The 18,387-nt window shown below is 40.4% G+C and overlaps 1 protein-coding gene across 1 annotated transcript in view; it reads left to right on the top strand.

Annotated features, from left to right (window-relative positions):
- CA8 (carbonic anhydrase 8) overlaps positions 1 to 17,913 on the top strand; it is a 299,496-nt gene extending 281,583 nt beyond the window's left edge. The window contains exon 16 of the mRNA XM_033843082.2: positions 12,290 to 17,913. The gene's annotated coding sequence lies outside the window, so the exon portion shown is untranslated. The remainder of the gene's footprint in view (positions 1 to 12,289) is intronic.
- The last annotated feature ends 474 nt before the right edge of the window (positions 17,914 to 18,387 follow it).

The raw sequence follows: 18,387 nt of genomic DNA, 5'->3' as shown, positions 1-18,387 counted from the left end.
AATGTTTTTCTGGTTCTTGGTGTCTGCACTATTTCAATTCCAATTTCAGCTTCAGTTTTAATAACTTTATTGTCATGACAAAGTATGTGAGTTTTGCCAAAGTCAATGCAGTGAGTCTCTGTGTCTAACCTTTTAGTTTTCTCAGAGGTAATAGAGCTTAATTTTCTAAAGTTCCTGTTCCCAACTGCTTTCTGATTCAGATTTGGTGATAGGCTGCCACACGGGGCAAAACTGTTTTATTTATTGCTTTTTCTCCCTTTGCCAAAGTAAGGCAGGATTTTTTTTTGTGTTCAATTTGTGTGTGTGTGTGTGTGTGTGTGTGAAGTTATACCATTTCAGTGATCAAATAACTAGCTTCCTTATATTTTTCTTTACATTGTTTTTGTCACTCAAAACATAAATGTTTTAACATAAAAAAATAAATGTCTTTATTTCCTTGCACACTTTTCATTCACTTGGTCATTTTATATTTCTAAGTGTCTCATGTTTCAGTTGGTAATCATGGCATTTGTATTTGATCTGCCGTGTATTTTCTACATTTAGAGCAATAAGAAAATCCGTACTTACCAATAAGGGAATTTTGTGTTAGCTCAATCACCATTTTAAAGGATGGAGTGAGTGAATATTTTTTAATGCCTGGGGCTAGCTGACATTTCAACAGTTTAGACGACCAGTACACTAATAGAACTTAAGTGGTACTTATGATGATTGTAATTAATTCCAATGTTTGAATTAAAATGTTAATCTTGCTAAGCAGGGCAGAAATTGTTTATCAACAAATTGTGAGGGATTGCCTTACCCTCTCCTTCATTTTGATCACAGGTAAAGGATTATTTTTCATCCCATTTCATTAAAAATGATACTCAATGGGAACAAAAATTAAAGGTACGGGTATTTTGGAGATGTGTAGCTATGGATAAAGATGTTTTCCTTTATCATGCTTTTCACCAAAGTATGCAATTAGATCTACTTTTGTATTCCATCTTTGTCTCAAAATACTCCTGGTTTTTGTTGTTTTCTTCCTTTCGTAGGCTGTGATGAATTGCATTTTTCTACAAAACATCTTAAATAAGATTACATGGTGTGGTGGTATTCAAAGAGGTTACATAACTTGGCTTCGTCCACAGCTAAGTGGAAGCCAGTATGGGGAAAGTTTTTTCCAAACCTAAGCCTGGATGACTCCAAAGAATTCTTTCCACTATATGTATAATACTGCTTTGGTGGTAAGAATCGAAACCATCCGTACTCACACAGCTTGCCATCTATATTAACATGATAGTACTATTTGCCTGTCTCACTAACTTAACTTTATTATTCTATTGTTTTTGTCAACATGACTTTACTATTCTAGAAAACTCTTGTCCAGGGAGATAAAATAATTTCATTGTTCACATCAGGAACTTTGTGGAAAACTCCATTTATTTTTATTTCATTGAAGTATAGTTGATTTACAATGTTGTGTTCATTTCAGGTGTATGACAGAGTGATTCCGTTATACATATCTTTACATATGTATTCTGTTCTTTTTCAGACTCTTTTCCATTATAGATTATTGAAAGATATTGAATTTAGTTACCTGTGCTATACAGTAGGTCCTTGTTGGTTACCTATTTTATGTATAGTCGTGTGTATCTGTTAATCCCAAACTCCTAATATATCCCCTACCCCCTTTCCTTTTGGTAACCATAAGTTTGTTTTCTATGTCTGTGAATCTATTCCTGAAAACTTCATTTAAGTGAACATCCCGTTGTTCAATTATTGAATAAATAGCATCAAATGACTGTTGACTCCCCAAGACTCTTCTGCTTGTGCACCAATGTGCTCTCCTTTGTCCAGCGAAACTAAACTATTGTGTTGTGATCTTTACATAATTCCCACCAAGCCCTCACACTGAAATATCGGTCTTAAACTAGATTCCCAAACCTCATACATGTCCTGATTTTCCTGTCCCCTCCAACATGCTGGTTACACTTTGCCCCGGTAGTGTTCTGCTGTACTATGGTGAGCAAACATCTCTACTTACCTTATCCTCAGGTCAGCTTGATGATATTGTCAAGGATTCAGCATTAGAAGGTGGTTAGTACTTATTACATTTCTTTGATTTCTATGCTATAAATGCTAAATGGATATCTGTTGATTAATTCTGAAAGAGACAATGAACGGTCTCCTTAGTTCCATTACTAAGTCTTCTTATTCACTGTGATCTGAGTAAAGTTCCTTCTCTTCAGTTTTCTTCTCTGGGAGATATATTGTGAGTTTCAGGGTTGTGGTGGGACTTAAAAGAGGTATCTTTGAAACTGTGCAGTATAGTGCTGTGTAAATCAGACTCATCTTTTCCGTGGTATTTTACTTATTCTATCTAGTGATGCTAATCATTCAGTGTCCAACAGATTTCTGACTGGAGTTTGGAGGTGCTGATGTATGTATTTTGTGTTCCTACCCTCTGTTAGGGACTGTGGAGAATAAAAAGAGGGGTAAGCCATTGCCTCTGACCTGAAGGGATTTACAGTTCCTTTTAGTTTTCCTCCCTTTTTTTGATTCGCTGGAATATTATATTTCCTAATATTTGAGCTGCTTTCTAATATTTGATGGTAATTTAACCCCAAATAGGAATTCAAATTTTAGTGACCCTTTCCTCCATGGTTTAAATTTCCTTTTTGAAGTTCTCATCTCCCTTTTCCATTTTTTACCTCTTTGTGTGTGTGTGTGTGTCTCACTGAGTATCTCTTCACTGTTTCTTTTTGATTGTAAGCCCATGGTGTGGGAACTGTGTAAGACTTTCTTTTGTACTGTTCCTAGCAAATGTGTCACATCTGGAGGTTAATGAGAGACAAACAATGAATACTGGTGAATAATGTTGGGTTCACCGATGACTGTGGCTGTGTCTGTCTCCTCTGAAGAGAGGAATTTCTGTGGTTAAGATGGAAACGGAATGCATTCCTCGGGTATTGATTAACAGATGGAATTTTCCTTGCTTTGTTCTGTAGCTATTGTTTGGAAAGTTACTGTATTCTGAAGAGTAGTCATTTGTAGCACAGCAAGTGCAGTTTTTCAGTTGGTGAGTTATACCACCTTCTGTAAATCTGTAGCTATTGTCGGAGTCTGATTTTTCTCATATATACTGGGGTAAGGTGAGCCATGTCATTGCACAGAATGCTTTGTCAGAAGCTGGGCATGCTCAGAGACTTTTTTTTTAAAATCTGAAAATAAAGTTCTTAAAGCTTCTGTTTAGAAAGAGTAATTTTCTTCTAAGCTGATCTGAAATTCCTTAATGTAGTTACTGTGAAGCACAGAGAGAGGTAGGGGTGTGTGTGTGTGTGTGTGTGTGTGTGTGTGTGTAAGTATATGTGAATGTAATTTACTTTGTGACTTTTTTCTGGCGAAAGATAAATACAACTTCGCATGTCTCCTCAGTTTTCCTGGATCAAATATTGTCCACTTAAGTCATAAAGGAAAATGATGCTAAGGCAGTGGCCAATCTCTAGAAGCCTGTGATGTTCCAAAGATGTCATGATTATCAGCCTCAACAGTGGTGACTATCTGCCTCTCGCAGGTACACCAGAGGAATGGATACATGACCCAAAGATACTGGCATCTTGCAACGTGAGGCATCAGGAGACCTGCTGCGTCTGGTTTAGTGTATACGGAGAAGCACAGAGCATGAGTGAATACATGGATATAAACATCCCAGTGGAATAGTTACGTAAAAGCTTGTTTCAGTAAGAAGCTTAGACTCAGTCATATGTATTGATACCACATTCTAGTTAACTTGTGCTAAGGGTTGGCAAAAATGGACTAAAAGAGCTCAAAGTAAAATTGACATATTTAAATACCACTGTTGAGGATCTTCAAGGGAACTCAATTTATGGGTGGCTTTGGGCTGTACCCTAGCCTCTAATGAAACCTTTTCTGGTACTTTAATGGAAACGTAGTTTAGTGTATTGTAGGAAATTTGCAGGGAAGGTTCAACAAGAGAGAGTACATAGTGCATGATGGGACTTGGAAAGGTAGGCCTGTGGGGGTGACGTGAATTGTTTTGTCACCCAGCCAGCTTCCCTGCCCCTCCTCTTTCCTCTGAGGTCTGAGGCAACGGCACTACCCCTTCCTGTAGGAAATACTCCTTTACACGCCCCAGTCGCGGAGTCTGAATGGTGAGGCCATTTCATTATTGACTCTAATATGGCCGCAGATGATGGAGATCCAGGAGTGGGCTTTCAAACCAGACCAATCAGGATCCTCCCCTGGAAGTTTTGCAAACATAAACAAGGGAAAGACAGAGTACCCAGATGGTGACAAGGCTGTGATATGTCAGGGACTAGAAGCAGCTGGGGGCTATATTTTCTATACATGGAAGAAGCAGGCCAGAGAGAACAGTGTATCCAGGTGGAGAGCAGCACAGACAGGAGATGGAGAGCCTTGGAAGGTATACATTTCTCTTTCTGTTGTTCCTAAGCCCTCCCTATACTTTGATCTTTTCATTGCTACATGTCTGCCAATAAATTCCTCTTTTGCTCAAGCTGGTTTGATTGGGTTTCTGCCACTTTCAAGCAAAAGAGTCTTGACTTATTAATCCTGAAAAATATAAACCAGGGGGAAGTACTATTTAGGGGCCAGAAAAAAGCAAGTTGGTTCTGTTAAACCAAGTAACCTTGCTTTACTAAAGAAGTCTGGTCCACCTGTTTGGGTGGAGCGCTTCTCTGTGAAAATTAACTACACAGTAAGAGTGTGATAAAAACCTGATTAGCGTCTGCATGAATCTGTTGTGTAGGATCTAGAAAACAATATTAAAGTTAGAAACCTGACACCTATGTGAGATTAATATTTTATTCATTTCAGCTTTCTCTCTCCCCCATCCTGCCAATGGAGTTATTCGGTTGGTATGAAACTCAAAGAAGAGCAATGTGCCAGGAAAACACAAGAATTCTAATGCAACCAGTATGTCACTCAAAGAAGCATTCATTTCATACCATAGTGGAGTTCCTACTACACAAGGTAGATGAGAAGCAAGCAGTTTCTTTTCCATGGGAGCAGTCCTAGATTGTAAGTTGTTATTTACTAATCAGAGAAGGGCATAGTTATAGTTTAAAATTATTATTTATTTTTTATTTTTTTGCGGTACACGGGCCTCTCACTGTTGTGGCCTCTCCCGTTGCGGAGCACAGGCTCCGGACGCGCAGGCTCAGTGGCCATGGCTCACAGGCCCAGCCGCTCCACGGCATGTGGGATCTTCCTGGACCGGGGCACGAACCCGCGTCCCCTGCATCGGCAGGCGGACTCTCAACCACTGCGCCACCAGGGGAGCCCTAAAATTATTTTTAATTTATAAGATAGCAACCCTAAACATTTTTCAGCCACTTGCCAATAAGCACAGGATCTGAGTCTAAGTGCGGGAGCCACATGCATCCATCTTGTCACATGATGTGTATCCCCCGGGGCCCACCTACTCCTTAGGATGTGGATACCCCTCCCTATGTCCATTTCCAACATTTGTCTTCACCCCACCCCACCTTGACTTTGGGTTGTATATACCTCCCAGGTAGCCGTGCCAGAGAGGAATGAGTCCTAGACTAGAAATCTGGAGATAACAAGAGGCTCTTCCATTTACAGATTCTGGAACCTTTTGGTTAATTCAAAAATATTTATTGGGCTTCCCTGGTGGTGCAGTGGTTGAGAGTCTGCCTGCCGATGCAGGGGATGTGGGTTCGTGCCCCGGTCTGGGAAGATCCCACATGCCGCGGAGCAGCTGGGCCCATGAACCATGGCCGCTGAGCCTGTGCGTCCGGAGCCTGTGCTCCGCAACGGGAGAGGCCACAACAGTGAGAGGCCCACATACCGCAAAAAAAAAATAATTAAAATAAAAATAAATAAATTTATTGAGTGACTGTTATCTGCAACACACTCTTTTGGGATCTTGGCAGTGAACAAAAACCCCCCAATTCTCTAGTTGCCTAAAGCTTATTGTCTAATGATAGAGACAGACAATAATGGGTAGAATATATATCAATATAATGTAAGAGATTGACAAGAACTAAGGAAGAAAATACAGTGGAGAAAAGGATTAGGAATTTCTAAATTTATAGCACATACATAGGGTGCTAAAATTTAGAAATATGGTAGGGAAGATGTCACTGAAGTTATAGCTGGGCAAGGACCAGAAGGAAGAAACGCGGGGCCAAGCCATGTACATATCTGGGGTAAGAGCTTTCCAAGGGGAGCGAACCATGTGTGCCAGGGTTCTAAGGTGGAATCACTCAAGGCGTGTGGGACAAACAGGAAGGACATCATTGTAGCTGGAGTGGGGTGAAGTGGAGGAAAGATCCCGGGGGCCCTTCTAGGTCCCTGTGAGGAGTTTGGCATTCACTTTGAATGAGATGGAAGGCTGTAGGAGGGTTTTGCAACAATTTCCTTGAAAATGCCTAGATCAGTTCTGGCACATGGCAGGTATTCAAGAAATGTTTGCTGGTTGACCCAAGATTTGGTTTGATCGTATCTGCTTGCACTTTCAGCAGGAGCATGTAGGGTTGGGACGATGGTCACACTTTACACAGTGTAAGAGATGACTCTGGACATCTCAGGGATGCCGGCAGCAGCTTACTACTCCTCCATTGCTGTCATTCATTTAAGAGGCTGGAGGGGTGGTCAGAACGGGCTTAGCATCTGTAATGCTGCAGACTGATACTCTTGCCAATAACCTGTTAGCGTCGGTGCGTGTCTTAGGAACAAATCTGATAGTCATCATATTTCCTCTCTATTAACATGGATAGGAGTTCATTAAATATATTTACTTAGTAGCTTTAGAACCATTAGGAAAGTTAGTTACACAGTGTTTCAGAGAGCATAAAAATAGAAAAACAAAGAGTTGATCAGAGAGGAAGAGTTACACCTGCTGGGTTTCCCACATGACCTTGATCCCGAGATATGGTTGTAATGGGAGGAAAGCTGGCCTGTGATGTTGAAAGTGAGGTTTCCACTCCTGTGTTCACAGATGTTCCCAGCTAGCTCGACTCGTCTCTGAGAAAATCAGAAAATCAGAAGATTAAGGTTAGAGATGTGTGCAAATGAGCACTTGCTATTCAAAACCGTAATTTAAAAAAGCCCCTTGATGCAGTGAGCAAACAAGAAAACCAGCTGCAAAATAAAATGTGACTTTCTTATTTTTCCTTTTATTTGTTTTAGGAAGGTGTTTAACCAATACTTGCTAGTTCTGAGTCTTGCTGGTTGATGACTGTTTAAGCTTCTAAACAGGAACCAAATTTAGTCTTTTACTTAACAAGGTGTCCATCGATACTATATTTCTTTCTCTCTCCCTTTTTTTTAACATCTTTATTGGAGTATAATTGCTTTACAATGGTGTGTTAGTTTCTGCTGTATTACACAGTGAATCAGCTATGTGTATACATATATCCCCATGTCCCCTCCCTCTTGCGTCTCCCTCCCACCCTCCCTATCCCACCCCTCTAGGTGGTCACAAAGCACCGAGCTGATCTCCCTGTGCTATGCGGCTGCTTCCCACTAGCTATCGATTTTACATTTGGTAGTGTATATATGTCCATGCCACTCTCTCACTTCGTCCCAGCTTACCCTTCCCCCTCCCCGTGTCCTCAAGTCCATTCTCTACGTCTGCGTCCTGTAGACGTATTCCTGTCCTGTATTCCTGTCCTGCCCCTAGGTTCATCAGAGTCCTTTTTTTTTTTTTTAGATTCCACTTATTTTTACCTCACCATCTTCCTCACCTGAAAAACAATAAGACCTATTGACTTTTTGGTCACGACCGTGTTGCAAAAGTTTTCAGTGCAGAGTATATTTAAAATGAAAAATCTACAATTCAGTTTGAGAGGATTAATTTCACAGCTATAAACAATCATTTTATGATTAAGAGGTCATGGTGGCAATTATATTCATCAAATGTGTTTGCAACAAATGGGAGTAAACATCCCTGAAATCACAGACAGTTTACTTTTTTCAAAATAGACACATTTATTAGTAACGTCTCTGAAACATCATATAGAGTATCTAATGCATCTATAATTTTTACATTTTCAAAGTAACTGTGAGAATGAGATTTGTTGAAATAGATTGAAAAAGAAGAAAATTGAAGTAAATAAGATTGAGGGTCAGGGCAGATATGAGATTTATATTTTTCTAGACCAAATAATTATGATCTGACTCAGTTTAAATTGGACTCCATGAAAACTGGTCCCATAAAAGTTGCCTAGGCAAGGCTAATTTGTGTTCAATGAATTTTAGATATTTTCCAATCTTTTTACCTTCTTAAAAGCCTGGCTAATCGGAAGGAAATGTAATTCGGCATAGGGTAAGAACATGTCTTTGGATGAGTTGAAGTTGGCAGGGATGTACTTGTCTAGTGAAATATGTTGTTAGGTGCCAGCACCCCTCCCAGCCTCTGATAAGAGCACTCACCCTCTCATTAGGAAAGTCACCTCCCCAAATTCTTTACAATGAGATTTAGTGGATGCTGCCAGCTTTTTACAGAACCTCTTCTTCCCAGCCACAGTGACTGGGTGAGGAGTAGGCAGGTTTGGACAACTGTGGTACCTAATCCCACAGCTGTAGGCATTGGTTGGGGAATAGGCATATATGACCCAAATCAGTCTTTCCCTATTTTTCAAAAAAATTAGAGCTAATAAAAGAGTGGTAATCCTTCTTGGAGGCCGGCAGTTCTAGGAAGCCACGTGGAAGAGCAGTGCAGGAAGTCCTGTGTGGAAGAGGTAAGCCTCCATAGGAGATACCGAATTGCCAGGAGAGACAAAAAGCAGAGTGAGAGTCCTGAACTTGAACTAGCTCTGCTAGACACCCAGCTTTGGAGTTGGAGCTGGCACTGTTGTTTTTGGCTGAGATTCGGAAAGACCAAGGCCTGGGATCTGGATGGTTGAGAAAAGATGGCATTGTATCTCTGATTGCGCAGAGGCTGGACAGTATTTTTCATACTCATTTAGAAATCTTGGAAAACCCAAAGATAAGTTTACCTCTCAGGTTGAGTTCAGTACTTAACTTGTTTATTTGTGTTTATTAGTGATGCTTTAAAATACCTTATTTATGTTTGTCTTTCATTCAGAGGCAACTAATATGCTGCATATGTAATGGATGTTTCAGGCAGAAGCTGAAATTACCAACAGGCTGTATGGAAGACAACTGAAAATATGACCTTTAAATTTTTCAGTGTATATTTTTATATTGCTAGTACTCATTCTATATAGTTTTACCTTTATAAAGAGAATTCCTGCTATGATAACCAACAAGGATTTAGTCTTGTATCTGGGCACTTTTATTGTGCTACATATATCTGTTGTCATGTAGAAACATAAAATATATATTATAACACACACACACACACACACACACACACACACAAACGCACACACGCACACACACCTGCAATGAAACCCATAATGATGCAATTTGCCGTTACTGAAACTAAGTAATCATCCACTTACCACAGGTTCTTTGCAAAATATTCTAATGATAAATGCAAGCTTACTGGTAAATTTTTAAAAGTCAGTTTAGAAGACTTTTGTTGCAAAAAGTCCATCTTGCACTGGTTTTTATGCTGCCCATTTATGAAAACAATTTCTATCTGTGGCTTGCCAGGAGTCTGTTGAAGCATCCCACAATCATCAGTGTTCATATGTAGATAGACATATTGCTATGTTTGACATCAATAGATGTAGCATTTTCATACCATACGGAAAGTAATGGTGCCTGACATTTCTAGGTTGAAAGACGTGCTTTGTTTCTTGCACTAATGGAAATAGATTTTGTGACCTTCTTGTTTACTTCAAGATTGTATGTAAATGTTTCCATACAAATAGGGAGGTTTCTTTTGATTATCTCCTGGAAGTTGGGAAATAAAGGTGAAGGGAGAAAATTGCCAAAGTAAAGATGATTTTAAAAATAGTTTAAATTCTATGTATCAAAGATAGAATTGAGATACCAGTAGTACTATTTTTTTCTGTTTTTGTAGATGGAGAATTGATACAACATTTCCATAAGAAACTAAAGGGTAGAATACTTCTGAATAGAGATATTCAAACAGCTGAAATATACCTATTCCCTGGTATCATTTCATATTTAGGTGTTATTTTGTTCTCGAGGACAGAATAAAAATCCTATTACTTCGATTCTGAAGAAAAGAGCCCTGACAAGGTCAGATGGGGCAGCATTAGCACCCAGGAATTTCACAAAGTCCACTTGAATCAACTGTATTTTGACCAGCTTCCATTTTCTAGTGAAGCACTGGAGTGTTTACCAGGGTGACATGATTTTTGTTACCTGAATGTTTGGACATGGTAGGGAATCAGTTGCTACAGAAAGACTTAGCAGTTGAACAAGTGTGGCCTGAGGTAGATGGTGTTTATATCCTGGAAGAGAAAACTGCATTTTTTATTCTTAGGTAAAATGTGGATGATACTAATACTCTAAAATTGTGAGGCTGACAGGCTGTGTTCTAGTCACTTAGTACGGTGGTCGGTGCTCTAAGGCAGTGGAAGCAAGCGGGTGATGAAACGAATGAAACTTTTCAAAAATAACTTTTATAGAAGCTTTCCTTATCATAGACCTTAGTTTGTATTTTTTAAAAAAGAATTCAATGTTTATGGTCAAGTTGTTTTAATTACAATGCAAATATTTTAGTTTTTACTCAAAGGAATACAAGTTTGTGTAGAAAATTTAGAATACCCAGAAAAGTAAATATAAGAAAAAAATTTCTGCACATTATCTCATCATCCAGAAAAAAATCACTGTTAAAATATGGACAGTATTTCCTTTCAGTCATTTTTCTATGCAGAGGCACATTAAAAAATCAGTCTTTTCATAGTATAAATTATGGTGTTCCTTCCTTTTTTTGCATTTTAAATGGGAAGTTATGAAATAAGCATTTCTCCTAATTAACTGTTATCTAAAAACATGTATAATGGTTACATGATATTATATCCTATGAATGTGTAAAACTTTAATTTTGTTGTTTCGGGACACTTACATAATTTATAATTATTTGATGTATAAAATGGTGCTCCAGTTTACATTTTAGTAGCAGTTTGTCAATATCTAATAGAGTTTGAGCCGTGCATATATATGGTATAGCCTTGCAATGTAATTTTACTTATATACTTGAGAGAACTATTGCCTACGTGTTATAGAAGGGGAAATGTACCTTGCTGCATTGATTATAATAGCTCACTGTTCTGTCAATAGGGTGTTATATAATACATTGGCGTCTATTTATGCCATGGACCAGTGCATAGATTTGCACATCGGGTACAGCACATGGTAGCACGGTACAGTGAGTATAAATTGAACAAACCAGGTCTGTAGTGAGTCAATGTGCACGAATTCCCCAAACTTCAGGTTAGGATCAAAAAAAAGTGACAAAAGGATTCATTTTATATCATTTATGAAAAAATTTTAAACACAAGTTTATTACATATTGTTTATGGATAACCCAGCAGCACATTTACCCACCTAATAGACTTATTGACTGATGCTAGGGATGACATAGCCATGTTTTATTTTAAGCCAATCCTCCCATTAGTATAAAAGATCCTAGCCCTTTTCTCTACTCAGGGATTTTGCTCCAGTAATTCTCCCCTGTCTCTTCTGCATCATCAATTTTTCCCTCTTTTCTGGACCACTTCCATCATTTAAAAAAAATCTGTAGGGCTTCCCTGGTGGCGCAGTGGTTGAGAGTCCGCGTGCCGATGCAGGGGACACGGGTTCGTGCCCCGGTCCAGGAAGATCCCACATGCCGCGGAGCGGCTGGGCCCGTGAGCCATGGCCGCTGAGCCTGCGCGTCCGGAGCCTGTGCTCCGCAATGGGAGAGGCCACAACAGCGAGAGGCCCGCGTACCGCAAAAAAAAAAAAAAAAAAAAAAAAAAGCACTTTATTTATCTAGTTTCATACACACACAGACACATACATATGTGACGCATGGAAATGTAGGCAACTTGAGTAATAATTGGGGAATTGAACAAGTGTTGACAAAAACTAGTTAATCTTTGTTATGCCATATTAGTTTACGTTCTAAGCGCTTTGCATGCGCCAACTCATTTCATCCTCACACTACGTTAGATAGATGCTATTATATAATACTAGTATAATAATAATAATAGTAATAGTTATTATTATTTAACAGATAAGGAAATCCTTGAGGCATAAGAGAGATTCCGAGACCCACCTAGAGTTACACAGGAGGAGGTGGAACAAATCTGGGGGTCAGCTTTAGAACTGCTCTGCTAAGTGCTAGAGTTAATATCACGCATTTTGTGACTTCAAGGGACTTGAACGCTGCTGTGAAGATGGTCGTGTCTACACGTAACAGACACCACAAAGCGCTGGAATGGAGCTGTGGGTAGGAGGATGGCTCTGTGCTCAGAATCTGCTGCCACCCGCCAAGCAAACAGGGGCCAAGTTCTCAGCCCTGCAAAACTTCAGTGATCCATCTGAAAAATGAGAGAGTGATGAAAGCCTCTTCGTAGATTTATGAAGACGATAGAGTAAGATAAACCATCTCAGGCACTGAGCAGAAGGTCTGTCACCTGGGGACCTCTTCATAAACATCAGCTACTCTTTTTGTTCCAGAGCATAGTGAGATGTACTGTCTGTCCCCTGGAAACACACATTTAGCGATCAGCCAAAGAAGTCAAAAAGCTCGACAGGAGCTAACTTGGGCCCGTGACTTAGGAAAACGCACAGTGTGTTGGGAGCTCTCAGGAGAGAGATCGTGTCTGGTCCTGGGACTAAGCAGTCTTCATGGTGAAAGCGGTATTTAGAAGGTCTCGGCAGGTGCTCACCAGGTCCATGTACTGATCTCCTTGGAACCTGAAAGTAGCGTGAGCCACAGTACAGAGGCTGTGCTTTATTCCCACCCTGCCCCCCTGCAAAAGAAAGAGGCAAAGATGCACTGACTTGAGAAAACTCAAGGCTCAGAGTAGTAAGCCTAAGGCTCTAGAGCCCAGCTCTTGTGGCCTGTGTCCTGGGAAGCCTCCCCTGAACCCTCCACTCAGGAGCACCCTCCTCTGTGCACCTGTGTTTGCACAGCTCTAAAAAGCTGCTGACAAAGCCTTGTCATTCTCCACGTGTGTGTCTCTGAGTTCCGCGAGGGCCCACGTGCCCATTGGGCTCATGGTGCTCTGGGAGCTTCTCTTGAAGGAATGAATTGAATTTTGCTTTGGTTCGAGCAAGTAGAAAATTGAAGATGGCCGGGACTTACGACTTCATAAAGGCCCTTCAGGCCTGACCCTGAAGACAGGGAAGAGAAAGCTCTTGACAGTGGAGGCCTTTCTGTTTTTATTAAAGGAAGAGAGGATGGGATGGGAGAGGAGAAAAAAGTGTTTCCAGGAAAGTTTTTTTAAAAAAATCCTTTCGTTCTTTATATCACCGTTGCTTTCATAGTCGTAGCAAATAAATATTCACCAAGTACCCACCATGGGCCAGGGACTGTGGAAGGTGCTGTAAGTACATTGAGGAACATGACAGTCCAGACCTCCTGGCCATGCATGATAGTCCTTTGTCCTGTCCTGCACACAGATATATTGTGTCCTCATATAATCTGGTCCCATTTAAGGCATATTTCTCCAGATTTAGGTAAAGCAAAGTGCGACATGACAGAGACTTTCATTGGGTCCTTGGAACCTGCAACAGTCTCTTGATGACACCAGCCCAAAGGGTCAACTATCTTGAATGTGTCATGGTTTGATAGGTGTTAATTCATCCGCGAGATTCTCCTCCAAACTAGAAGTGGAATAAGAAATAATCACTTCATCTTCGGAAACCGTCAAAGCTCTAGGATGAACGTGAACACTGAAATAATTGTAGGATGCCTGTTCCTATTACCCGGTAGCTGTCTGTTTGCAGCGTGGCATCCTGGGTTTGTGCCCTTTGGAGATTCAGGGCGTTCTTCAGTGATTAGGACTCATTATGTTTGTGATAGCTATTCACGCACGTTTTTCAAAATGGATGTGTGCTTGAATTAGGCTGGATTGGGTTTCCTTTTTCTTTCCAGGTGAGCTTAAAACTCCAAGGGGGGGGGCGGTGGGAGTGGGGAACCCACAAGAGAGTAGGAACATCAGATGATTCCCCAGCTCCCTCTATTTGTTTCTAAGTCATGCTTTTCACCGCAGAGAGTACATGACTACATATGTGCAGGCCCTGCTTGTTGCGAGCCCCGAACAAAGAATCGTGCTTCAGATTTCAATGCGTTTGGACCATAATGTGCTGCTTTCTTGATAATGGGCTCTTGGCATTGAAATGAAAAGCAAACATATCATTAGGAAGGCGCTCCATAAAAACTGTCTGTCATATATCTTAAGCTTCATTAGTTTAGATTAATGACTTACTTGATATACATGACGGTAGGTGAAGCAAATCTTTGTTTATTTATTGACAATTAAATGTGGTGGTGACATGCATAAACAGGCTTCCCTCTGATTAGTACCATGTTTTAAAGTAACTTTGTGTTATAAAACTTGTTAACTACAGTATCATTTTATTGAGCACTGCTGGGTGAATGATGTGATTGTCATTGAAAGGCATCAATATTGCAGCCATTCTTGGCAGTCACTGGAGCATTGTGCTCACAGATTGGAGTTGATATCTCATTGTACAAATTCAGGGACCCAGAAAATGCCCAGTTATTGAGCCTCTGCCCTGGGAGGACAATGTTCTATTCATGGAATCTGGGTGCAAGGTCACAGACAGAAATCTGAAGGAAGGATGAGATTCACATTTGCTTCGGGGTTTTGCCGAGGACCTCCCTGAAATTCAGTGTCTGGAAGGCATGGCGCTTCCCCCAGAGCATCCTACTACAGCATGATACTTCATAACGCAATGCAAAGGAGGCTATAAATAAATACAGCCCGTTCCAATTAGAAAGCTTCTCTAGGACTAAGCAAGCTTCTCTGAAGAAGATGCCGAGGCGTCTGATATTACACGGCTTCAGATGACATAAGCAGGCTTCCAAGAACACCTCTGTAGCAGACGTACCATTTTGGGGTGAGGAATGATGAGAAAAAGGGGAGAAGGGCAATGTGGCATAAAATGTATCTGCATGCTAGTCTCACTGAAACGTTTGTGGTTTGCCTTTCCACGCATTCCAGAGTTGGAGGCTGTCAGGGATAATCAGCCGTTCCCATCACGGACACCCCATGGTTCTCCTTAATAGCTCTCTTTTATGTGCCATCAGTCCTCAAAAATATATTTAGAAAAGATTTATTTAGAAAGAGGCATAAAATACAATCCATGTCGCGGTTGAGTATTACAAATGATTTCTGGACTCCATTCTGTGCCGTCAGGCTCTCTGTAGAATTTTCATATACAGTAAAAAATAAACTCTCAGCCAGCTTGAAAGAGAACTCCTTTGACAAAGGAAACCAGCTTATTCTTTTGCGGTACGCGGGCCTCTCACTGGTGGGGCCTCTCCCGTTGCGGAGCACAGGCTTCGGATGCGCAGGCCCAGCGGCCATGGCTCACGGGCCCAGCCGCTCCGCGGCATGTGGGATCTTCCCGGACCGGAGCACGAACCCGTGTCCCGTGCCTCGGCAGGCGGACTCTCAACCACTGCGCCACCAGGGAATCCCCAAACCAGCTTATTCTATAAAGCCTCTGACAACATCGCACGAAGGCAGATCTCTCTGGATGCTGGAGTCCAGGAAAGCATCATTGCTCTCCTCAGGAAACATTGGGCAAAAACTGCACACCTGGTGATCTTTCCTGTGGAATCGAGGAGAGTTTGAATGTAAAGGAAAGAATGAGGTTAAACCAAGCATTGTCTCATTTTACCTACAGACCCTGAAAACCTCATACACAGACCTTGTCCCAAGATGACTTTGCAATTGTTTTGTTCATAAGTGATGTTAATATTTCATTTAATATGCAAAATCAATCCCTATGATATAGAGGAGTAACTAAACTCTGCTTCTTGAATTACCCTTTTCCTTTTCTTCTCATTAAATAAGCCATTCCCGCCCTCCTTACCCAGCCTCCCCCTTCACCCCTCCCGGCGCCCCCCTCACCAATCTGTATTACAACCTCTCAACAGTCACCTTAGCCTGGGACGTTTGAGCTGGTGTGTCCTACCCTGCAGACACGGTCTTCGGATGGCAGCGTTTGAACTTTATATGGAATATAAACAATAAAAATACTGAATTACTATGTTTACACGTGAAACTAATATAATAGAGGAAGTCAACTATACTTCAATTCCAAACAAAACCAAACAAAACTTGCCCTCATTTTATATCCATCTTCTATCAAGTTTGCCCTTTGGGATAGAGCTAACCTCTCCCAGAGGAGCAGGGCAAACACCCAAGGTCTGGGTGCAGGAAACGCCTGCAGGGGCTGTGGATGAACATGCGCCCCGGGGATGAAAAGGTAACCTTCACCTGTGCCCTACTGCTGACTCTCTCTTCTTCTTCCTGGATTTAAAGACTTGAAAGTCCTGCTAAAACAGTGATGTGGTGAGTTTTGGGTTTTCCAGGCCCTTCACCACTGAGCATTTCCATGTTTCAGCTTTCATATAAAAAGTTGAAATTCTCACGTAATAATCACTATCATCAGTTGGCAATGAAGAACACTTGGGTGACCAGCCTCTTATTCCTTTCCGTGGTAGGTCCCATACTTATTTTTCAAATGCCAGCTTTCTAGTATAGAAAAGTCTTTATATTTGGAAAGAGGAAAATGTTCAGAGTTTTTGGAACCTAGGAAGATGTGCACCGTCACTGTAAAATTTTTGTGGGTTCATTTATTTACCTACACATTGAAGCTTTTTCTTCTTTGTGATTTTGGAAACATGTTTTGATATCGTATCAATATCTTTTGTGAAGAAATAGCAATCTTCATAGAATCATCTGTGGTTTATGTTTATGAACGAGGTTATTTTATAATTGGGAGCCGTTAGATTGTAATAGGTATATGAAATAATGTAAAGAAACTAGTTTCAAGACTATTGGACAATGGTGCTGAAACTAACATGCAATTATGTAAAAAAGATTAGTTGATAAGACTTTGTATTAGACCAATAGTAGGAGCGCTCTCACAAACCAAGATCCTTACCAAACCACAAAATTAAATGGAAAACATCTGCAACTTCAAGGTAATAAACATTTTTTTTCAAGACAGGCAAACGAACATGTTAGACTTTCCTCATGCCAGATTAAACTGAAGCTCAAAAATTTTTTCTCTGAGGACCTTTGTTATATTTGTCCATGTTTCACAAACTCTTCATCGTTAGGCTTGATTTACCTGTTCGAAGGGGATAGTCACACACTAACCAGGAGCTCCTAAAGCACTGTTTTTTCCTTCACATGCTTTGCTTATGTTATTTTGCTCTCCTTTGTTCCTAAGACTCAGCTTTCCTTTCAAAATTACACCCTCTTTTCTCTGTTGTGGTGTTCTGAGAATTAGAAGGCAAATGATCATTTACAAATTGAAGGTTAACAGAGAAATGCATTGTACTTGTGATTTGATGAGAAAAACCAAATCACAAAATGAGAACAAATAGCAGTATTATCCCATAGGAAAGAGCCTTGTGTATTGATCTATTATTTCCCAGCTTGAAATGTGCCACTATTGTAGTTCCACTTGATTATGAACCTTTTTATCACTTCCCCTGGTTGATTCAACTGGAGTGCTTCTGACATTTGCAAAGTTCCTCACATATTCTGCTGAGCAGCAGGGGAAACCTTGTTAATGAAGAAATAACAAGCTGAAGATTTGAATAAATATTTAGCCGATTGAAAGGAGGTATACAGTTAATTTTTTTTTTTAATGCTGACAACTGAGGAAACTCACTAACATGCTTTGCTTGTGTTAGCTAAAAATGGGTTCTAGTGGAGTTTTTTACTGAACCACAGGGCACTTTCATTTCCTGATTCTATTATAAACTAAGTGGCCACCTGAACCTGCCAATGAACTTGTCCTATTGTATTTTTCTATTTTTAATCCTGAAGGAGTAAACACATTTCTCATCAGATGTGTTACAGAGTCCATTGGGGAGATTAATGAAGGTACCATTGGATTATTACAGAACCATTCATTTATAAATGTGTCCTTTCTGAAAGGATACCATTAATAATAGCAGAGTTTTCTTCATTCCACAAATCTATATTATAAAAGGGTATGGCTATTTTTTTTTTTTGATACTTGCTATGGTGGCATGGAAACGATTTGGATTTTACGCCTGTTTAGGCGGTGTTTTCAGTCTTTATATATAGATTCTGGTCTGATAACCAAGGTGATGTTTTATGGGACTCACAGCAGTAGCTGTGAGTAAAAGCAGAATGGTTCCTTCAAGATTCAAGGATTAGTTACAAGAGTTCTGTGGGCTTGGTTTAGCTCTTCAAGGAATGGTTGCTGGTGGACGTGGGCACCCACAGA

This window comes from Tursiops truncatus, chromosome 17 (genome assembly GCF_011762595.2).
Source record: "Tursiops truncatus isolate mTurTru1 chromosome 17, mTurTru1.mat.Y, whole genome shotgun sequence".
NCBI classification, from domain to species: domain Eukaryota; kingdom Metazoa; phylum Chordata; class Mammalia; order Artiodactyla; family Delphinidae; genus Tursiops; species Tursiops truncatus.
This window is presented reverse-complemented; position numbering and strand designations above follow the sequence as displayed.